Source organism: Anolis sagrei, chromosome 5, assembly GCF_037176765.1.
Source record: "Anolis sagrei isolate rAnoSag1 chromosome 5, rAnoSag1.mat, whole genome shotgun sequence".
In the NCBI taxonomy this organism is placed as follows: domain Eukaryota; kingdom Metazoa; phylum Chordata; class Lepidosauria; order Squamata; family Dactyloidae; genus Anolis; species Anolis sagrei.
In genome coordinates this window covers 187453576-187478114 of record NC_090025.1, presented here as the reverse complement: position 1 = coordinate 187478114, position 24539 = coordinate 187453576, and the positions used below count along the sequence as shown (strand labels likewise).

The 24539-nt window shown below is 41.6% G+C and overlaps 1 protein-coding gene across 29 annotated transcripts in view; it reads left to right on the top strand.

Moving 5' to 3' along the window:
- Positions 1–24539, top strand: part of CELF2 (CUGBP Elav-like family member 2) — a 652882-nt gene that overhangs the window by 361640 nt on the left and 266703 nt on the right. The window lies entirely within an intron of this gene.

Below are 24539 nucleotides of genomic sequence, written 5' to 3'. Positions count from 1 at the left end.
TGGCCAAGTCAGACCTCCCAAGGTACGGGCGCAGCTGGCACACAAGTTTTAATTGTGCAAAAGCTCCCCTGACCACCGCTGAAACCTGGGGCTCCAGGCTGGGGCTCCAGAAAACAAGCTTGCTCCCTCCTCCCTATGACTTCCCCTCACATATTTATACATGACCCTCATCATATCTCCTCTCAGCCTTCTCTCCTGCAGGCTAAACATGCCCGGCTCTTTAAGCCGCTCCTCATAGGGCTTGTTCTCCAGACTCTTGATCATTTGAGTCGCCCTCCCCTTGGACACATTCCAGCTTGTCAATATCTCTCTTGAATTGTGGTGCCCAGAATTGGACACAATATTCCAGGTGTGGTCTAACCAAGGCAGAATAGAGCATGGGTAGCATGACTTCCCTGGATCTAGGCACTAGACTCCTATTTATGCAGCTCTCACCATTAGGAAGTTATTCCTCATGTTCAGGTGGAATCTCCTTTCTTGTAGTTGGAAGCCATTGTTCCACATCCTTGCCTCCAGGGCAACAGAAAACAGGCTTGCTCCCTCCTCCCTATGACTTCCCCTAACACCTTGATACATGGCCCTCATCATGTCTCCTCTCAGTCTTCTCTTCTGCAGGCTAAACGTGCCTAGCTCTTTAAGCCACTCCTCATAGGGCTTGTTCTCCAGACCATTGATCATTTTAGTCACCTCCTCTGGACACATTCCAGCTTGTCAACACCTTCAATTGTGGTCATTTGAATAGTTTTTTAAAACCTTATGAGCTGCAGTTACAAATATCATAACCTCCCAAGACTATGGACCTGTCAGGAGGATCCCATAAATGTGATATAGATATGGAGAGATGCAAATATATAGAAATGGTGCTATCTACATATTTGCATCTCTCCAAAAGCTGAGACAGCTGGGCCATGGCTCCTATAAATATTATCCTGTCCCTTCCTAACAAATTTTATGGAATATGACAGAATGAAAATATGTGTTTCTTGCAAAGACTGGAATCCAGCAATGCATCAGTGAGTGGTGGTAGTGTTTGATGAGGCTCAATTTAGTTTTAATAAAGTTTAATTCTAAATTATAGCAGCATCCGAACTAGATCATTATATGAATTTACAACACTGTGCAAAGTATTATAATAGCTTCACACAGATTGTGTTAGAGCTATCTTGGGGTGTACAACATATGCTCCATCTCAATTGCCTAATTGGAGAATAGATTTTCATTCCTTTTCTCCTTTTTGGAACTGTTGTCAATAAATATTAAATTGAAAAAAGCGACTAGGAGGAAGGTGGGGAGTTTGTGTAAGGCTGTGTCATCTCTGTAAATCTAGACTAATTCCAACCCTCCCAACCAACATACTTGCCAAAAAAAAATGCATTTGGCATCAGGCCGGCAAGCAAGTTATCATTGCTATAAATATTCTCACTGGTTCATTTCCCAAGGTTTAGAATAGTATTCGCACGTCAAAAAATGATGCTTCATCTGTTTGATTGCGTGGAATGAGATCTAATTTCGCATCTCGGGATGGCCCTTAAAGAAAGAGAGATTTGTTTTTCATAAAGTGTAAGACTCAATTTGTAGTTTTGTATATAAAACATGACTTCGTGGCAGATTAGCTCGCTGAGGATTTTGCTCTTGCCTTGACAGTGCATTGAAGGGAGAGAGAAAAACAGCACCGAAAATAGCAGTAATGGCATAGAAAGGGCTCCAGGAAATGAGCAATCCATTGGAAGCTGGAACAGATAAAAAAATTTTCCTTTCTTATCCATAGATTTGAGAGTCACAAACCTCATGTATAAGTCAAGGGCAGGTTCTGGGGCCAAAATTATGGATTTAAATATTTATTTATTCATTCATTCATCCTTTTTTTTCTTTTCCCCCAACAATTTTTATTAAACTATTTTAAGTATTTGAATAAAATGAGGTAAACAAGGGGGAGGGGAGTTGGATAAGGAAAAAACAGGACAGGAGGGGTAGAGTTTGTTGACTTCCAATCTCCTTCATGGTGGTTGTATTTTCCCATTTCAGTTCTTTCTTCTTTCCACCCTTTGCTTCTCCTTTTCTTCTATCCTTCTCGGGATAATCTCTTTCCATTAAGATGGATTGTCCTAAATTCTTAAACTTCTATTTTCCAGAATCATATAGTGTTTAAAAAGTTGCCAATCTGTGGTTTTACTGTTCTCTTTCTCCTCGTGTCTCATTACCAATTGTGTTAATTTGTCCATGTTCATAATATCTAGGATTTTCACCAGTCATTAATGTATTAGCGGTGTTTCTTTTTCCCTTCATCTTCTAGCAAATACAATTCTTGCTGTTGTCGTCAAATAATTAAAGAGTCTATCTTTGTTATCTTCTATACTATCTAATATCCCAATAAGAAGTATTCTGGTTTCAGTTCCAATTTCATATTAAGAATCTTTTTTAACTATTTCATGAATTCTCTTCCAATACTCTTTTGCTTTACAGCACGTCCCCCACATGTGGTAGAAAGTGCCTTCTTGAATTTCACATTTCCAGCATTTGTTTTGAATGGCGTTATTGATTTTTCTTAAAATTTGTGGAGTTGTGTCTCATTACTATCTATTTATTTATTTATTTATTTATTTATTTACGGCATTTCTACCTTACTTTTCTCCACCCCGGAGGGGACTCAGGGCAGCTTACATTTAGGCAACTATTCAATGCCTTCAAAAACAATGTACAATTAAAATAAATGTTTGAAATAGAATTATAAAATACATTAAGACATATAAAAAATAGTTTCACTGTTAACCACATTATCCAAAGTCATAGTCTGGGCCGTTCTAATAGTCATTGCACATAATTCCATATTTACCTATCGCACAAGATCTCCAAACGCTTGATGTTAGCTGCAGAATTAGCTCAGAGAAGAGAAGTCTGAAAGGCGCTTTGATTGACATCTTTAAATATCTAAATAAATGTTATGAAGAAGACGGGGCAAGCTTTTTTCCCTGGAGCTCCAAAAGCGGGAACATGATCCAATGGGTTCAGATCACAAGTTAAAAAATATGCCACCTAAACATTAGGAAGAAGTGATTTACTCTGCGAGCTGTTTGGCAGTAGAAAGGGCTGTCTCGGTGGGTCATTCTTTATGTATGTATTTGCCTTCCAATCCCCTACTTATGATGATCCCATGACTTTCCTAGGTTTCTTAGGCAAAGAGTGGTGTTTTCCCCCACTTCCTTCTTATGAAATATACCCTGCAGCACTAGGTACACCCATCCGCTGTATAAAATCCACATTGAACTGGATTATATGGCAGTGTGGACTCAAATAATCCAGTTCAAAGCAGATATTGTGGATTATCTGCTTTGATAGTCTGGGTTATATGGCTGTGTGGAAGGGTCCAGTATTTGTTGGAGGTAGTGAGGAGTTGGATGGGCACTCCCAGGAGTGTTTTATTTGTATGTCTGTGACTCCTTCCAACTCAAAACATGGTGCCTGTGACTCCTTCCAACTCTAGTATTCTATGATTCCATGGAAGACAGATAGCCCTAAAAAGGGATATTGGTATTTTAAAAGCTTAGGACCTTAATACTTAGCTCCAGACTATCTCGCAGACTGCATTTCACCAACAGCTTTTACAGTGCCACCAACTTCACAGTTTTGGTTGGTAGGAACACATGAGAGGACCTTCTTGGTAGCTGCCCATGGATTTTGGGTGCATCTACAACTGTCAAATTAATGCAATTTGACATGAACTTTAACTGATGTGACTCAATGGTATGGAATCCTGGAAATTGTAGTTTGATAAGGCACAATTTGTCTTTGGCAGAGAAGGCTATCGACCTTGTCAAACTACCACTCCCATGATTCTATAACATTGAGCCATGGCATTTAAAGTAGTGTCAAACGGCATTCATTCTACAGCAGGGGTCCTCAAACTAAGTACAGGAGGCCAGATATGGCCTTCCAATGTCCTTTGCCCGGCCCTTGCTCAGGTCAACCTGTCTGAAATGACTTGAAAGCACACCACAATAACAACAACAACAACAACAACACTTCTATCTCATCAGCCAAAAGCAGGCTCACACTTCCCAATGAAATACTAATACATTTACATTTGTTAAAATTGTTCTTCATTTTAATTATTGTATTGTTTTTAAGTTGGGGGAGGGGTTGCTCTAAAAATAAGATATGTGCAGTAGTTATAGGAAACAGCAGACGAGATGAGGTTAGGAGGGAATGGGGTTTGACAAGCATATTAAATGATCAAGGGTCTGGAGAACAAGCCCTATGAGGAGCGGCTTAAGGAGCTGGGCATGTTTAGCCTGAAGATGAGAAGGCTGAGAGGAGATATGATAGCCATGTATAAATATGTGAGAGGAAGCCACAGGGAGGAAGGAGAAAGCTTGTTTTCTTCTTCTCTGGAGACTAGGACACAGGGGAACAATGGCTTCAAACTACAAGAGAGGAGATTCCATCTGAACATGAGGAAGAACTTCCTGACTGTGAGAGCCGTTCAGCAGTGGAACTCTCTGCCTCGGAGTGTGGTGGAGGCTCCTTCTTTGGAAGCTTTTAAACAGAGGCTGGATGGCCATCTGTCAGGGGTGATTTGAATGCAATATTCCAGCTTCTTGGCAGAATGGGGTTGGACTGGATGGCCCAAGAGGTCTCTTCCAACTCTTTGATTCTATGATTCCAATGGTCACAATTTTATGAATTTACTTACAGATTCTGTGCATTTTGTGCCTTTGTGTCATAGCCTTGGGCATGTACAATAAAGCTATTTAAATTTGAAATTTACTTAATAGGAATTCGTGTATTTTTTTCAAATTATTTTCTGGCCCTCCAACAGTTTGAGAGACTGTGACCTGGCCCTCTGTTTAAAAGGTTGGAGGGCCCCTGCTCGACAGCATAAATGCATCCATTGCAACTCCTTCATCAGAGGGTATGGATGGGTGCTTGACATGAGGCATCACAAATTCAAAAGGCAGCCTCTTCCTTCATCACAGAAATGCTAGAGTGTACAAGGAATGCTTTTGATGCGATGTTTGTCGTCTCGATTAATTCCATAAGGTGGTAAATAATGATGTGTGACAAGTGCATAATTATATTTTCTGCCAGAGTAATAATAGAATATGATCAGTTTCTAAATCACTCCAACTACATATTCACTCCAGCTTATCATAGCAGATATCCCCCCTGAATAATTTTTTTCCGCTGCTGGCCTTGGCATCCTCCTCACATGCCCAGAAAGCTCCCACTTACACTGACGGCATTGAATTGTTTCAGCTTGGTTACCACCTGACCTATGTTCACCAAACTGTCTTTCTCTCTCTCTAAAATGAAGCCTTGCCATTCCTGTCTCCCTCCCTCCGCCCTCCTCTCTTTCTCTCCTTCTCCCGTCTTCCCTTATGGCAGAGCTTTCAAATCATTGCCAAGACCCACTTTTTAATTGCCAACAAATCACCCCCTTTTTCAGATACGCTGCATTTAACAGCAGTATTATGACAGCCACAGATTCTTCTCTGGACGAATGGTGCTCAGTATTGAGAATGTATTCAAGGAGCATTTGTCGGTATGGGTGCTATTTTTTGTTGTTGTTTAGCTAAACCCAGATTTTGTAGACATAATTCTGCAAATGTGCCTGAAGGCAACTTTTCTTTCTGTAAATATATTGTTATTCTGTCTTATTACTATCATAATTATTGCCAGAATTGCTGTAGTTATAGGAAACGGCAGGCGAGATGAGGTTAGGAGGGAATGGGGCTTGACAAGCACATTTCCATTGGTCACAATTTTATGAATTCACTTAAAGATTCTGTGCATTTTGTGCCTTTTTGTCACAGCCTTGGGCTTGTACAATAAAACTATTTAAATTTGAAATTTACTTAAGGTAGAGAGAGAACAGGACAAGGGGAATGACAGCTTGCAGGAATTATACCTTATTTCCTTTTATCCCATTTTTTAACCACTGCAGCAAACACACATGGGAGGAAAATAGTTTTCTTTTCAGCTAGGCTTGCTTCAGTTTTTGCAGTGCATAAGGGAGGAAAACAATCATAAATTGCAGGGGAGTATTTACAGAGATAAACCATTTCCTGAAAGAATTAAGAACTCCTTCCAATCTACCTTTTCTCCTCTCAAAAACAATTGTTGTTGTTGTTGTGCAAAGATGCAGAATGGGGAACAATGCTTGGCTCAACAGCAGTACATGTGAAAAAGATATTGAGTACTCGTGGACAACAAGTTAAATATGAGCCAACAATGTCATGAGGTGGCAAAAAAAGCCAATGGGATTTTGGCCTGCATAAAGAAGAGTATAATGTATAGATTATGGGAAGTCATGCTCCCCATGCTCTATTCTGCCTTGGACAGACCACACCTGGAATATTGTGTCCAGTTCTGCTCACCACAATTGAAGAGAGATATTGACAAGCTGGAATGTGTCCAGAGGAGGGCGACTAAAATGATCAAGGGTCTGGAGAACAAGCCCTATGAGGAGCTGCTTAAAGAGCTCGGTATATTTAGCCTGCAGAAGAGAAGGCTGAGAGGAGAGATGATGGCCATGCATAAATATGTGAAGGGGAAGTTGCAAGGAGGAAGGAGCAGGCTTATTTTCTGCTGCCCTGGAGACTATGACATGGAACAATGGCTTCAAATTACAGGAAAGGAGATTAACCTGAACATGAGGAAGAACTTCTTGACTGTGAAAGCTGTTCAGCAGTGGAACTCTATGCCCCGAAGTGTGGTGGAGGCTCCTTCTTTGGAGGCTTTTAAACAGAGGCTGGATTGAATGTAATTTTCCTGTTTTTTGGCAGGGGTTATGGACTGGGTGACCCATAAGGTCTCTTCCAAATATATGATTCTAAGTTGTTGTTGTTGTGTGCCACCAAGTCATTTCAAGACCCCATTACAGCAATTACTTGACAATAATTATTCAAAGGTACTTTGCCATTGTCTTCCACTGAAGCTGAGAGAGTGCACCAAGTTCACCCAGTGGGGAGATTCACAGTCCGCTATCCCAGAGTCTCAGTTTCACACTGAAACCTCTACACCACACTAGCTCTGTCCTAAAAGCATTACATTTGCTTTTCTTAATATTGTGTAAGTGCAATTATACTGTATTCAACCCTCCAGATTTTAGGGTCTAAATCAACTGTGGAATAGCCCCCCAAATGACTTGTAGGTACACAACAACAAATTGCATAACATGCTGCAAATCTCTGTTACAAAGAGTTATAACCCACCCCAACCAAAGTTGTGTCTGTTCTTGTGTGTGAGTTTTAACATGTCAGGTGTCAGGTTTAAACTAAATGGTAGAGTTTCAGATACACACAATTTCAGTATTGTTGACCTTCATCTCTATTAGAGAAGGGGAGTAAATAAATATATAAGACCAGATCTCCAGGACAAACATCTTATGTAATTATTTCAACACCAGTGGTTAAATTATGATTCAAATAATCGATGAGGAGGTTCAGATACAATACTTGCCTCAACCAATGTTAAGTCTTTATTTGGCCATGGCCATATTGGTGGATCTCAGTTTTAGCTTTCCTTCTATTAAAGGGGAAAACGTGATTATTATCACAGGTTATTGTCAGGGCAAATTAAATGCTTTTGGATCCTGGTGGGCTATCCTATAATGGCAACCTAGAAGCAGTAGAAGCAAATTAATGTGTGTTTGCTGTTGCTTTGTACTATCAAATCAATTTCAACATCCAAGAGAACCTCAAGTCTCTCAAATTCTGGCCTTCCTCTTTTGCTGCCACCTTCAACTTTTTCCAGCAGTATCATCTTTTCTACTAAATGTCTTTTCATGGTATGTTCAAGGACATGGTATGTCCAAGGTACAAAAGCATGTGTTTATTTATCTAGAAACCTCATTGAATCAGGAGCCGGGAAGGAGGAGGTTAAAATAGCTTAAGGAAGATCCCAAAAAGTGATGAGGAGATGCAAAAATACCCTTGCAATAAAAATAAGGCTGAATAATATAAAACTGAATGTTGTGCCTTCTTAAAACAGCTGTCTTTATTTCTTAGTATGATATGTCCAGAGGCATAATGTGCTGATTCATCTAAACCCGCATTGCTCCTTAGGAAACACACAAGGCTTTTGACAAGCTGCACTCCAGATACAGAATGTATGCTGTGTGTATGCCAATGTGATATCAGCCATAGTCTTTGAGTGTGAAGTCAAAATCACAATGTGCCCATTTGCACATGGAGATAGAACTAAAGTCTCTCAGGTGTCTGCCCTCTCTTAACTATAAAGGCATCAAGTCAACATCACATATCCACAAAATGCATATGTCATTGTTGTGCTGTATGTCTATAAGTCATTATGGAGGCCCTAAAGCAGTGGTTCTCAACCTGTGGGTCCCCAGGTGTTTTGGCTACAAATCCCAGAATCATAGAATCAAAGAATTGGAAGAGACCTCATGGGCCATCCAGTCCAACCCCCTGCCAAGAAGCAGGAATATTGCATCCAGTTTACCCGCTGTTAGGATTTCTGGGAATTGCAGGCCAAAATATCTGAGAACCCACAGGTTGAGAACCACTGCCCTAAGGGAAACCTATTACAGATTTTTTTTAATGATTCAAAGGAGGTTTCCTTTGAGGCTGAAGCAATGTGACTTGCCAAGGCCACCCAGTGGTTTTTTGAAATCAATAAATCAATTGATCATTCAGGTTTTTTTTAATCTTCTTTTAAAAAGCTCAGGTGTCCACTAATACAAAAGTCTTTTGCCTCAGATCCTGGAAGTCCCAGTTAGAAAAGCAGCCCAGTAAAAAAATGGACAGGTCTCCTGAAGAAAGCAGCTTATTTTTGTGCCTACTATTTCCAGAATTCTCTGGACAGGTGGCGTCACTGGCCGCTGGTGATGAGTGATGAGTCCTTTGTTGGCTTTTAGTCTGAACTTCCAAGGAGCTGTCTAAAGTGCCAAACCCTAACTAAATAATAGATTCAGCACCTCAGATAGTTCCTTTAAAGTACAGAGTTAAACCTGCAGCAGTTTTCACCATCCCACTGATGTGAAAGATGCCTGTCTCTATTGGTTGGAATAACAATAAAACCAAATGCCAAGATTTTCTATCACGAGGTCTGCTTTGCAGCCACAAATTCATAGCTGCATTGTAGCAATGCAAAGAAACATTTTAATGAATTCTGGAGATGTGTATCCAGTCATTGGCAAGAGCATTTTGATACACATTTGGTGCTCTTCATAAGCATTGGATACTTCTAATGAGAATCAGGCACACGTGAAGCATACTGGACCCTTACAGTCCACATCAAACACTGTGAATGCTCATTGGACAAGGGATTATTAGAAGTTTTCCAGGCTGTATGGTCATGTCCCAGAAGCATTCTCTCCTGACGTTCTGCCTACATCTATGGCAGGCATCATCAAAGATTGTGAGATCTGTTGGAAACTAGGAAAATGGGGTTTACATATCTGTTGAATGTCCAGGGTGAGAGACAGAACTCTTGTCTGTTGGAGATAGGTGTGAATGTTTCAATTGGCCACCTTGATTAGCATTTAATGGCATAGCAGTTTCAAGGTCTGGCTTCTTACTCTCTGGGGGAATCATTTGTTGAGAGGTGATTGGCTTTTTTTTTTTTTTTTTGGTCGTGTCAGGAGCAACCGCTCCTGTTGTGAGAGAATTGGCCGTCTGCAAGGACGTTACCCAGGGGACGCCTGGATGATTTTTGATGTTTTTATCATCCTTGTGGGAGGCTTCTCTCATGTCCCCGCATGAGGAACTGGAGCTAATAGAGGGAGCTCATCCGCCTCTCCCCGGATTCGAACCTGCGACCTGTCGGTCTTCAGTCCTGCTGGATTAGCTGTCCCTGATTGTTACATTTCTGGAGTTCCCCTGTTTTTGAGTGTTGTTCTTTATTTACTGTTATGATTTTAGAGTTTTTTAATACTGGTAGCCAGATTTTGATCATTTTCATGGTTTCTTCCTTTCTGTTGAAATTGTCCACATGCTTGTCGATTTCAATGGACACTTCTGATATACACCAGCCACTTTTGATTCACATTTTGCATGGTGCCCATGGCACATTTCAATCATGGTTCATTTGTCACTCTATTGGCTAATATTATGAAACAGATGCTGCATGTTTTAACATCACAGCAATCTCAAACTGTGGTCCTCCAGATTTTTTAGGCTTCAGTTTCCATAATTCCTGACTGCTGGCCACATCAGCTTCTGGGAGTTGAAGTCCAAAAGCATCTGGAAGATCAACATTTGCATAACACTGCCCTGGGTGAATATGGATGTTATGAAACCACTCAATTCTGTTTCCTGCACATCTTAAGCTCATTTAAGAAGATGTATGTCCCAAGGTGAATTCCAGCCCATGTCTCTAATGTGGTAGTGACCATGGGTTCTACTGGACATCAGAAATCATGTCTTCAGTGAGGAAAATTGAGCAATTCCCAAACCGTATAAAAGACAGAATGGAAAGGATATGCAGCTCTGTTGGAATGTTCTGAATTTCAGCAGTTGTGCTCCAGTAATTAAATTCCGGCAAACAGATGAGCAAACAATCTCCAGGGGTAATGAGGCTGAGTCAATGAACCACAAGTGTTCACAAGTACTAACAATAAGAGCAAAATACAAATGAAACCACCACCTGTGTGTTAACAGGAAACACAAGAACCGATGAGAGGCAATTGTGTTTACCTTTTGTATATTATCTAAATTTAGAAATCCAGCCTCTTCATGACATTAGGTATTAAGCTCTCTTGACAGTGGGGGAAACATTACAGACCCAACACACGATTTTTATAAATTATGTATAACCTCTTGAAGTTGCATCGTAATTCCTCCTTTTCTCCTCTTGTCCTCGGGCAAATAAGTGCTCCTATTTTATTTTGTTTTTCTTTTCTGTTTATCTGAGAAGGTAAAAACAAAGACGCTGACAGTACATGACTCCCTACAGTGAAATCACAGATGTGGTGGAGAAGTGGACACTTCTTTCCCTTCATCTCTCACTCTCTCTCTTTCTCTCTATCATACACAAACACACTACTCATTCTTCATGGAAGATTGTATTTATAATTTTTAGATTTGTATTTTCTGCCTCTTTCTCCCTTGCTTCTTCAGGTTTGGTTTGCCCTAGTTCAAATCGAGCCTGAAGTCTCCCTTGAAGCCAAAATGATTTGGTTGAGGCTATTGTACTTTGGCCATATCATGAAATAACGTGCGACAAGATGCAGTAGGATAAGACAAAGTGGATTGGTTCCATCAAGGAGATAACAGCTCTACATTTGCAGGATTTGAGCAGATGGTTATGGTGGGTTCATAGAGCTACCATAAGTTGAAACCAACTTGACTAACAAGAGCTACTGCTGCTGCTGCTGAATAGTTACCTTTAATTTGTGTCATTTAAAAGCATCTGAGTGATATTGATCAGCAAATGCTGCAGCCCTCAAACATGTGGTTTTTCCAATGATTTTGACCCCAGCTCCCAGAATGCCTTATTTATTTATTTAGGTAAGGTAAAGGTAGTCCCCTGACATTAAGTCCAGTCATGTCTGACTCTGGGGTGTGGTGCTCATCTCCATTTCTAAGCCGAAGAGCCAGCGTTGTCCGTAGACACCTCCAAGATCATGTGGCCGGCATGACTGCATGGAGCGCCGTTACCTTCCTGCCGGAGCAGTACCTATTGATCTACTCACATTTGCATGTTTTCGAACTGCTAGGTTGGCAGAAGCTAAGGCTGACAGCTGAAGCTCACGCCGCTCCCCGGAATCGAACCTGCAACCTTTTGATCAACAAGCTCAGCAGCTCAGTGCTTTAACCCACTGTGCCACCGGGGGCTCCATTTATTTATTTACCATATTTATATACCACCCCTCTCAACCCGAAAGTGACTCGAGGCAGTTTACAGTCAGCAGTCAATGCCCCCAAACAACATAAATACAGTTAAAAACATGACATATAATTAATTGTGCTAGAGGTACCTTCCAGGAACTGAAGTCCAAAGCACCTGTTAGATCAAAGTTTGAGAACCACTGTTCTAGTGCACAACATTTTTCAAGGTGCCTTTAATCCTTAGTCACTCTGCTTCAGGTAACTTGGGACTGCAGTTAGGAGAGTACAGCAGGGTTTCCTACAAAGCATTGTGAGCAACCCACTAAACTACAAATCCCCAAATCCCACTGAATGGATCCATGAAATTTAAAGTAATATCACACTGATAAATGTGTAGTGGAAATAACTGAGGTTTTACACAGAAAGAACAAAGGGCTTGTCTGGAGAACAAGCCCTATGAGGAGCGGCTTAAGGAGCTGGGCATGTTTAGCTTGAAGAAGAGAAGGCTGAGAGGAGATATGATAACCATGTATAAATATGTGAGAGGAAGCCACAGGGAGGAGGGAGAAAGCTTGTTTTCTGCTTCCCTGGAGACTAGGACGTGAAACAGTGGCTTCAAATTACAAGAAAGGAGATTCCATCTGAACATGAGGAAGAACTTCCTGACTGTGAGAGCCGTTCAGCAGTGGAACTCTCTGCCCCAGAGTGTGGTGGAGGCTCCTTCTTTGGAAGCTTTTAAACAGAGGCTGGATGGCCATCTGTCAGGGGTGATTTGAATGCAATATTCCTGCTTCTTGGCAGGGGGTTGGACTGGATGGCCCATGAGGTCTCTTCTAACTCTTTGATTCTATGATTCTATGCTTCTTTAAGGGCAGCGGTAGCCATGAAGTTGGATTCAGTAGCATTCTGACGTGATTTTAGTAATTCTGGAATATCCACATGCAACTTTCCTTGGTCTTCTTTGTTTCTGGCTGTGGGCCATCTGCTCTTGCATAAAAGACTCTCATTTTGCAGGGATTGGGAGGAAATGATACTCAAGTTTGGCATGCTTTGACAGAATTGGCATATAATTTGTTTATTTAAATCATTGCAACCTGTTCTGTAGTGATTTTTTAAAAAAACGCATAACTGCTTTGTTGCTTTCAGTGGTGGTGGATTTCCATTCCATTTGCTGTTATGGGCCATTTACATGTATGTACACACATCAAGACATTCATCCATTTTCGGCCTGGTGACATATATTCACATAGGTCAATGGCAAAAGGTGATGAAATGAGAGTGTTCAGGGAATTCGTTTTTTGCTTTGACGGGATCATTGCTGTTTCAGCTCAAGGAAAGTAGGATGCATCACCCTAGTTTTAAATCATCTAATGTGCAGGATAGTAATGAAGCAAAAGGTGAGAGTTATCCATTATAGCACAAGAAAGGGTGCTCACCAGCGCTTGCTCTTCATCCTGGAAAGAAGTGACGAGTGGAGTGCCTTAAGCAGGGTTCCTCCCTGGGCCTGATTCTGTTCAACAGTTTTATTAATGACTTTGATGAAGGGTTAGAAGGCATAATCATCAAGTTTGCGGATGACACCAAATTGGGAGGGATGGCTAATACCCCAGAAGACAGGAGCAGAATTCAAAACAATGTTTTCAGACTAGAGAGATGGGCCAAAACTAACAAAATGGTCAACAGGGACAAATGCAAGGTACTCCACTTAGGCAGAAAAAATGAAATGCAAAGATACAGAATGGGGGACGCATGGCTCGACAACAGTACATGTGAAGAAGATCTTGGAGTCCTTGTGGGCAGGAAGCTGAACATGAGCCAACAATATCATGCGGCGGCAAAAAAAGCCAATGGGATTTTGACCTGCATAAATAGGAGTCTGGTGCCTAGATCTGTGGTTCTCAACCTGGGGTCCCCAGATGTTTTTGGCCTACAACTCCCAGAAATCCCAGCCAGTTTACCAGCTGTTAGGGTTTCTGGGAGTTGAAGGCCAAAATATCTGGGGACCCCAGGTTGAGAACCACTGGCCTAGATCCAGGGAAGTCATGCTCCCCATGCTCTATTCTGCCTTGGTTAGACCACACCAGGAATATTGTGTCCAATTCTGGGCACCACGATTGAAGAGAGATATTGATAAGCTGGAATGTGTCCAGAGGAGGGCGACTAAAATGATCAAGGGTCTGGAGAACAAGTCCTATGTGGAGTGGCTTAAAGAGCTGGGCATGTTTATTCTGCAGGAGAGAAGGCTGAGAGGAGATATGATGAGGGTCATGTATAAATATGTGAGGGGAAGTCATTGGGAGGAGGGAGCGAGCTTGTTTTCTGCTGCCCTGGAGACTAGGACGCAGAACAATGGTTTCAAACTATAGGAAAGGAAGGAGATTCCACCTGAACATGAGGAAGAACTTCCTAACTGTGAGAGCTGTTCAGCAGTGGAACTCTCTGCCCCGGAGTATGGTGGAGTCTCCTTCTTTGGAGGCTTTTAAACAGAGGCTGGATGGCCATCTGTCAGGGGTGCTTTGAATGTGATTTTCCTGCTTCTTGGCAAGGGTTTGGAGTGGATGGCCAACGAGGTCTCTTCCAACTCAATGATTCTATGATTCTATAAGAAGTAAAAAGTGTGTGTGTGTGTGTGTGTGTGTGTGAAATTAGGGCCTCTTATTGGAATTGATTATTAGATCAATATTTTTTAGCTTTTTCCAAACTTCAGCTTCCTAAGGCACACACAGTTAAGATAGGATGCATGGTTAACTAAATGTTTTTTTCCTGGAGATATGCATTGGTTTTTTACAGTGTGTTACAGTCAAAGTAACGTATCATCACTCCCGTATTCCTTTTTGATAAAGATAAATGTCATCAACTTATTTATAGCAAGGTTTTTCTTTGAGATAGATAATCACTTTGATTAAAACTGTAATGCAATGATTGTAAATCTTGTTTGAAATATATATACTATAGCATGTGGGTATGTAATTTTATATATTTCTAAGCAATCCCTCCACAGAGGGCCAATTTACATATAACCATAAAACCAAGAAAAGGCAATAATTCCAACAAAATTAAATTTAAATTAAACTCATAATTGCTATAACTGTGCTGTAAAAGTATGTGTATGCATGCACATACCTTCAGGTTACCTGTTGAGTGTTGATACACAGAATTTCAGGCAGTGGAAACTCAGGATTTGTCTACATGGACTTAAAAAAACTCGTACTCACCTCATGGGGTTCTGATTCTGACATATGACATCCATGACAATTCATTTGCAATGCATTTCTTTGGACTTTAATCTGTTTCTGAAAACCTTGCTTTTTACCCCAAGGTTTTACAGACTCTTAGACTTAGTGCTGTCCCTCCAGGCAGCATTGCTTCACTGTGTCATTGGGAGGCTATTTTTTTAAAAGAAGGTTCATGTTTGCAGATATTTGTTTATGTATTAGCATAAGATTACCTCTGCTTTATTTGCATGCATGACAGGGGGAAATTGGAGTGTCCGTGGCTGTGTAGCTGAAAACAATGCAAAGCATTGGACATGCAGACTCCCCTTATAACAGCAAAGTGAGTTCGCCAAGGGGAAATGTGAGGCTAGTTATAGCAATCTCACTATAGTATGTGAGTGGCATTAATGGGTTCACTGCAAAGCCAATGTGGACAGGGAAAATGCAGCTTTTTTGTCACTGTGGACAAGTTCTCAGAGATAGTTTTGACAGTTTCTTCCTGTAACATAGGTAAAGGTAGTCCCCTGACATTAAGTCCAGTCATGTCTGACTCTGGGGTGTGGTGCTCATCTCCATTTCTAAGCCGAAGAGTCAGCGTTGTCCATAGACACCTCCAAGGTCATGTGGCTGGCGTGACTGCATGGAGCGCTGTTACCTTCCCGCCGGAGCAGTACCTATTGATCTACTCACATTTGCATGTTTTCGAACTGCTAGGTTGGCAGAAGCTAGGGCTGACAGCGGAAGCTCACGCCGCTCCCCGGAATCGAACCTGCGACCTTTCAATCAACAAACTCAGCAGCTCAGTGCTTTAACCCACTGCGCCACCGGGGGCTCCTCTCTAACATAGACCTCCTAAAATAAAAAATAAGCATTTATCAATAAATGCCCAGCAGAACATTATAGTTTTTAGCATCCATCTAAAACAGAGGTGCACAACCTTTTGAACACTGAGGTTCAGCTGGACTGTTCCACAAGGGACTGGAGGAGCAGATATGCAAGTACATACATCCACATCCACGCATTTTAGGAAAGAAATCTCCTATACCTAGATCTTTGCACCAAGATCTCAAGCACAACTGTTTGATAATTCAAATGCAGCCTTGTAGACCTCGTGAAGTCTGACTTGACCAGGGTGGTCCACGCCTTGGTTACATCCGGTTTGGACTACTGCAACACTCTCTACATGAGGCTGCCCTTGAAGACAGCCCGGAAATTCCAACTAGTACAACGGGCGGCAGCCAGGCTCTTAACCGGAGCTAACTATAGGGAGCGTACAACACCCCTATTGAAACATCTCCACTGGCTGCTGATAAGTTGCCGAGCTAAATTCAAGATGCAGGTGATGACCTATAAAGCTTTAAACGGTTCGGGGCCCGCTTATCTCCGTGGTCACAGATCCCTCTATGAACCAGCGTGGACAATAAGATCCACTAGGGAGAACCTCCTCTTGCTCTCACCACCGTCTCAAGCCACCACCGAGAGGGCCTTCTCGGTGGTGGCCCCCTGCCTCTGGAATGCCCTCCCCAAGGAGATAAGGCTGGCCCCATCCCTCACCTCCTTCCTTAAGAACTTGAAGATCAGGCCTTCAATAATAACTCTAGCCCTTGGTCCAACAGTTAGGACTTGGCCTTGTACCCCTTCCATTCCTCAGTTCCTTGTCATCTGAGGGCACCTTTTCTTCTGGCCCAGACCTTTTTTATAGTCTTTTAATTGTCCCTTGAATTGAGTGGCCCCAGTCCCCTAGTTGAGCCATTGCTGAGACCGATCCTTGCACTGTAGCATTCAGCCAGCCCCATTTTTCCCTTTCTCCTTGCACTAGCCTTGGCCCAGCCCATTCCAAATAGTCCAGGCCTCTTGTTGAAATCTTTGCCCCTGGCTGCTTACCTTGCATGGTTTTAAATTGATTTTAATGTATATGTTGTGTTAACAGTTTATGCCTATATTTTTGTATTATTTTGCGTATGTGGAAACTGCTCTGAGTCCCCTTGGGGAGGTAGGGCAGTATATAAATAAAGTTGTATTATATTATTATAATGTCTATCTGTCAACCTTACTTTCACCATAAGTATCTCATGGATACTTTCCGCTTGGTCTTGGGCAGTAGGCAAGTTGGTGTATGGGAAGGCTACTCAGTAAAGTAACCTATTATCAATTCAATATGCTGGTGCCCTGGAAGAAATTGGCCACCATCACAGCTGTGGTAGGTATTGTTTTGGATATGTTGCAACTGGAGATGGATATATTGATACAGCTGTATGTATTTGGGCTTTCAATTGACTGTCAATGTGTGACTTTCATGGAGTTTATTTAGGAATATTCAGAAGTGGCTTTCCATTGCCTTCCTCTGAAAAAAATGGTTGATAGCACCTGGTATTCATTAGTGGTCTCCCATCCAAGTAGTATCCACGGCTGGGATTTATAGGAAAACGAAATCCTATCCTTTGCTCTTCCTCCCCCTTCTCCCACTCATATATACACTCATTTTTCTGGAATTGTCTCAGTCATAACCCCACAGCAATGATGCAGTTGGCACCACTGTTTGTGGGAGAGTGTCTACGACAGTTAGGAATGTAGTCTGAAGTGTCAGATGTACATCCAAAGCACAGAAGACCATGTATCCGGGTGGTGTCAACATTTGCTCATCAGTCAGCTGTTATCATCCATCTACATCACACATGAGGGCAACTTTAAGAACAGCATTAGCACTGTAGCACATACAAGTACACAGTAGAAAGTTACTTGCTTGGTTCACAACAGTGGGCCTTGGTATACCAGAATCCATGGATACTCAAGTCCCATTAGAAAAAATGGCATCATAAAAATAGCATCCCTCATATATGTGAAATGGTCCGCTGTAGCAGGATATGCCTACATATCAGTGTAATGCTAAGCATGCAGCAAAATCAAGGTTTGCTTTTGAGGATTACTTCCCCACCAGGCCCGTAGCCAAGATTTTGATTCGGGGGGGGGGGGGTGAGTCTGAGTGAAAGAGGGTCTACCCTAGCAAACCTTTTGTATCGTTACCCCAATATTTATTTATTATTTATTTAAAACACTTATATTCCACCCTTCTCACCCCGAAGGGGACTCAGAGCAGAGCACAACATATACATGGAAAACATTCAATGCCTGGGTACAATATATAAACATTAAAAACATTTATCTAAATATTAAAATACACCATTTAAAATAGCACAATTTAAAACCATCCTAGCCGTCCGCATCAAATCCAATTGGCCCTGTCATCTTTCCCATTGTCGCTTCATTGCCCTGTCCCGAAAGCTTGGTCCCACAGCCAAGTTTTTACCATCCTTCTAAAGGACAGGAGGGAGGGGGTCGACCTGATCTCACAAGAAAGGGAGTTCTATAGCCGGGGAGCAATCACCGAGAAGGTCCTGTCTCTCGCCCCACCAATTGCGCCTGTGACAATGGCGGGACGGAAAGCAGAGCCTCCCCGGAGGATCTTAATCTCCATGATGGTACATAGAGGGAGATGCGTTTGGACAGGTAATTTGGGCTGGGGCCATTTACCCCCATGCATATGAGATATATTGAGCATGGTGATCAGATCATGATATGAATGAACATAATAGTTTAAATAATGTACCACTAAGGCCTTTTCACAGACCACCATGATAATTTCGGGGGGGTGAAGCCCCCAAAGCCCCCCCCCCCCCCCGGCTACATGCCTGTTCCCCACAAAAAATATTTTAAAGGCATGGTTGATTGAATCCATGGATGCAAAACCCATGGATACAGGGGTTCAATTGCACTTGCCTTTATGGACTGCATATGAGTAGAACCATTGGTTACATTATTTTAGCAATGGTATACTTTGTCTGTTCTTTCCCCCACTTTATGTCACAGTTAAACTCTTCTTTTTCTTTCTCTCTCTCGTGAAACCTCTCAGTTATCCCCTTTTCCTGGAATTGATTTGCTTTTGATATGATCCTTTGGGGCCCATAACCTGTTTCCTATTACCGTGTTATGCGGCTTTGTAATGATCAGTGCCTTTTGTTGACAATTTAGGATAATGATGGAAAAACACAATAATTGCTGATATACATCTTGTTTTAAAGCAATTTCCTGTGGGTGAGATCAGCTTCTCAAATAAAAAATTATAGTCTTAAGGTAATAAATTAAATTCCTTAAAGGTCTAATATCTTTTCTTTCTCCTGCGCGAGCTGCCCTACAAGAGAGGAGTTGATGATTTGCTCTAATTAGTCCAATGCCTGGTACTGTTGCTATAGCTACCTTTTTAAGAAGAGCCAATATAAAGCTCGATTTTGAGAGGCTTATTAATTTGGTACTCATTAAAGTCAATGGTTGTCAGAATTGGCTCCTAAGAAGTTGAGGACAGGTGGAGGTGAAGGTTTCGGGTAGCTAGAAAGAGTAAGTCTCCCTCTTGTTCTGACCAGACCTGATTCAACAGCTTTTAACCAGGGTAAGAAAGTATCAGCTGACCTACTTTGACCTACCAGTGTAAGTCAGGGTTGGGCACATTTTGCTACTGAAAGCCACATTCACTTGGAAATAATCTGCTAGGACTTTCATACTGGCAAATGGCAGGGTTGAAGCCAAAGATGAGCAAAGTTAGAAGGGAGCAGAGGCAGTTTTTCCCTCTCATCCTTTCTTTCTTTCTGATCTCACAACCCCTTTTCTCCCCTCTCCCACCTTCCTCTATGCCCAGATGGGCACCAGCAGATTGCCTAAGGTGTAATTGGCAGATGGTTTGGAAATTTGGCCAAGAATGACATGAGATTAGACTGAAGGCCACAAATGTCCCTAGGAATGAAAACTGCCCTCCCTTTATGTGAAATGGTTTTAATGGCTGGTATGGTTTTGCCAGTTATACTCTGGATTATGGAGATACTTACATCAAATTCTCACCCCACCCATATCTATTGGGTCAACCCTTCAAAACTCCTGGCAAGTATAATTCTGGTACTTGGTTTGATCAATAGATGTTGAGACTCAAGTAGGGTGTACATGAAATTGTAAAAGTGTTTGAAACAACAGGATGTAGTGATGCAGATGCCCACCTCATATTTGTATGCATTCAAAGAGATGTAGAAAAAAGATTATTCCCCATCCTTCTGAATCCTCACTCTCATAATGTGTTATCTCTTTGAGCTTTGCTCGATTTACTTGTATGGAGTAGCATCCAGAAATGATAAAGGAATAGGAGATGACCATCTCTAAATGCCCTGATGTTCTGTGTTAAGGATGTGCATATAGAATCAAAGAGTTGGAAGAGACCTCATGGGCCATCCAGTCCAACCCCCTGCCAAGAAGCAGGAATATTGCATTCAAATCACCCCTGACAGATGACCATCCAGCCTCTGTTTAAAAGCTTCCAAAGAAGGAGCCTCCACCACACTCCAGGGCAGAGAGTTCCACTGCTGAACGGCTCTCACAGTCAGGAAGTTCTTCCTCATGTTCAGATGGAATCTCCTCCTATATACAGTCAAATATAGTCTATGGCAGGATGACAGACGCCTCACATCAACTTTTTTAAAGACTAAAATTGCAAGCTGCAATCACTGCTTCTTGGCAGGGGGTTGGACTGGATGGCCCATGAGGTCTCTTCCAACGCTACGATTCCATGATTCTAACTATACGCACAATTATGAGAGGTGTCATGAGCAAAATAATGGCTGGAGGGATGGAGCAAAATACCTGCTGCACCTAATTGCCTTAGATTCAGTCTTTGTTCAGCTCTGCTGAGTTTAGGGTCAAAGACTGAAGCAACAGCAATAAATCAACCCTTACGTTTCACAAGTGCAGTCTATAGGACTTTATTGTAAAAGCTGCTATTCCATGGCAGTTGGGCAAGCAGTGATAGCAGATGCATACTGGCATGTCCACCCTTGTTTTATAATCTCTCTATTTGTGAAATAATACTGGTTTGATGATCCATGGTCCTGTGATTGCATTTCCACATACCCTTGTAACTCCACTATCCTGCACATCTGCTTCTCTCTGTTTATTGTATTATTATTTTAAGAAATTACACAGTTCCAGCAGTGACTAATAAAAAAAATCCTTTCTGTGGAGAAAAAAAAAAGCTTGAATATCTTGAGTATTGAATACCAAGATACCATTTGATTATCTGCTGAAGTGCAATATACACATAGTGTACCTGACAGGCAAGAGAACACAGTAGGATATATTGTATTTGGCAGGCAACGTTATATACATACACTCTTAATCTGGCTGAAACAGTCCCAATCAATTCTCTTGTCAACTGATTTGTTTTTCTATGGATTTTAAAATGCTCCAGTTTCTCTCTCTTTCCCCCGCTTCCTTCTTTAACCTCTGCTTACTACACTTACTGCAAACTAAGTTCACAGTGCAAAAAGTAGTTTGCACTCGGTTCAATAGAAAGGATGGGGAAGGAATCTTGCCCTTCCCAAAAGGGTTAAGCAAAAGCAAACTACAACAGCTTCTTGCAGCTTGAATATTCTTCCCCATTCATAGTTTTTTCCATCTTAACTGCACTCTGGTATTGTTTCATCACACATGTCCCAGTTTCCATTTGCTACACATTGAACTTTGCTTTCAACAATACATATTTCTGATGGTGAGTCACTATTTGAGCTGGCACATCTGACTCCAAATTGAAAGAGTCAGCCTTCCTTTGTGTGTGTATTGCTGGTTGTGTGTGTTCATCCACTGACTGGGCCAGAACGCCTGTGCTCACATCAGGCAGAGTCCCTTACATTTCAAAAGCGATGCTTGAAGATGAGCGATCCACATACTAGGGACTGAGCCAATAGCTGCTTTAAATTAAATATGACATTTTCAGGTCAGATCCATGGAGGAGTGGGTTTTCCGCTTGCTAAGTGGGAAGGGGGAAGGGGCCTTTGTGTGCACTGGCACGGGGAACATTTCTTAAGGCTGTGGTGGCGCAGACTCTGGCGGGTGTATGCCGATTGCTTCCTTTTATCCCTCTTACGACGCATATGATGAATAATGAAAAGGGCTCAGGAAAAATATCAAGAGCCTGTCCTTGATCAATTTGATGCCAGCTCTCCAAGCAATTGGAGATGGGGCCTCTGAATTTGCACATGCATCCCTGCATTGATCAAAAGAAGTTGGAGGAGGGAGCACCTAAACACAAACCATGTTCCCCCCTTCGTAAGGACAGAGAGGGGTCCTCAATGGTTTTTATTTGGGGGATAGGTCTCTCCTAACCAGGCAGTTATAAATATATTATTATTATTATTATTATTATTATTATTATTATTATTATTTGAAATACAACAAGATGAGTCCACAGCAGACAAGATCATTCTGCTGGCTGTTGTATGGGATCACACGTTGGAAATTTCCCAAGTGTCTAGGACTGTGTGATATATCAGCGAATAATGTGTGCAGATCCCAATAAGGTGGCCTTCTGCAGTTGGCAGAATTTATTTATTATTTATTTATTTATTTATTTCTTGCATTTATTAACCGCCGCTCTCAGCCCTAGGGCAATCTTGTCAGCGCTGATTGTGTTTAAGTGCAGGCCAAGGTCTTTAGGCACTGCACCCAGTGTTCCAATCACCACTGGGACCACCTTGACTGGCTTGTGCTTGAGTCTTTGCAGTTCGATCTTTAAATCCTCATATCATGTCAGCTTTTCCAACTGTTTCTCTTCAATTCTGCTGTCGCCTGGGATTGCAACATCACCAGTCCATACTTTGTTTTTTAACATGATTGTGAGGTCAGAAGTCTTGTGCTCCAAAACTCTGTAAGTCTGAATTTGGAAATCCCAGAGTAGTTTGACATGTTCATTCTTCTTCTACTACTTCTTCTACTTCTTCTACTTCTTCTTCTTCTTCTTCTTATTATTATTATTATTATTATTATTATTATTATTATTATTATTATTATTATTATGGCAGTTGGGCAATTGGTGAGAATGCTGAATGCCTGTCACCCATTTTTCTATTATTGGGAGAAACAGATGTTTGACTTCCAAAAGTACAATGTTAAACTGAACCAGATCTTTTAGGGACCTCATCACATGAAAGTCCAGAAGCCTGGAGACAGCGAAGGGCCCCATCCAAGCTTCATCCCCTGTAGGGATTGGTTATGGGCTGTTATCCCACAACATTTTCCCACTGTCCCTGGCTTCTTCAGAGTAGAAATGAGTAGTCACCCATGTCCTCATGGCTCTCTCTTAATGCACTGCTGGTACGCTGCCAGGGTGGAGCCCAATGAGACCTCTCCAAAAGTAGCCCTGCATCATATGATGAACTCCGGCAGACTCTGTTCCAGCAGTATGCTAGGACGGAAAAAACCCACATCTGATGAGGTAATAAATGAGAATAAAAAAGGGGGAAATATCCCCCTGCTTACAGATTAACACAATAAAAATGTAGCTTTGAAAGAGAATGATGGAATATATATATATATATATATATATATATATATGAATGAGATAGATCAGTCCCAGAAATACAGTTCTGAAGAAGAAAAGGCAAGTTGATGTATGAAGAATTTGAGCGATGACACCAAGATCAATGGCTGCATTTTCACGCAGTGAAGCATGAGAGTCTCGGATAAGGGCAGTTAGTCTATGAAATACTGACTGGCATTGCTCTTTTACTGTTGGCATTTGGTCTCCAATATTGATCTCCCCTGTCACTTGCCAACACAGGACAATGAGGCCGGGGTTTTGTGCTTTGTGTGCATGCAGAGATAATGCCACTTTTGATGGCTGATGAATTATTTGCCATCAACCAGCGCAAGCCCGGAAAGGGTTAATTCTGGCAGCCTCTCGTCTCCCTTTTGGTTTGATTGCATCTTGTATATTGCTGCTGCTGTGGAGCAATTATAATCTTCCGCCATTCAGTCTCAAAGCAGATAACCTCATGCAGCCCAAAGAGGCTCTTTTGAAGAAAAAAAAAAGGGTATGCCCACAATTCGACCCTTGGTGAGTTGTGCTTTGCTTCCTCACCTTTCAGAAGCCTTACATTATTGTTTTCTTGGGTTCAGAGGGATGCAAATCCTTAATTATTCCATTCTCGTATGCAAGGATGAATCATTACTGTAGTTTTCACCCCACAGTGGGAAATAAACCTGATATTTCTGTGCAATATTGTTCCTATATTTGGGTGTCCTGGGGATTTTAGCATTTTCCTGCTTAGGAAAAAAGTGAGAGGTTTATTCTGTTTGACTTTGCAAAAAAATATTATCTACACACATACACATACAATGTTTCCTTTGCAGAGAATGCTGTTTCCTCTTTGGGGGACACATTTTCTAGGTTTTTTTTGTATGTAAAAAAAGCCATGTGTTTCTCTGCACAGAAAATTCTTTCTATTCCAGGACACTCAAATATATGACAAAAAGAGTGCACAAAATGTTCATTACTTTTAATTTCCAACATGTTTCCCCAAGCATCAGGAAATCCATTTTCAGCTGGGAAATGAGTAATAGAGAGTATTTCTTCCACCCCAAGTGGATATGGAAGAGAGGTACAATCCTGCATCTATTGCAGTGAAAAACAGAGTAATGGAAAGTTCATAATTGTGGGGATGAG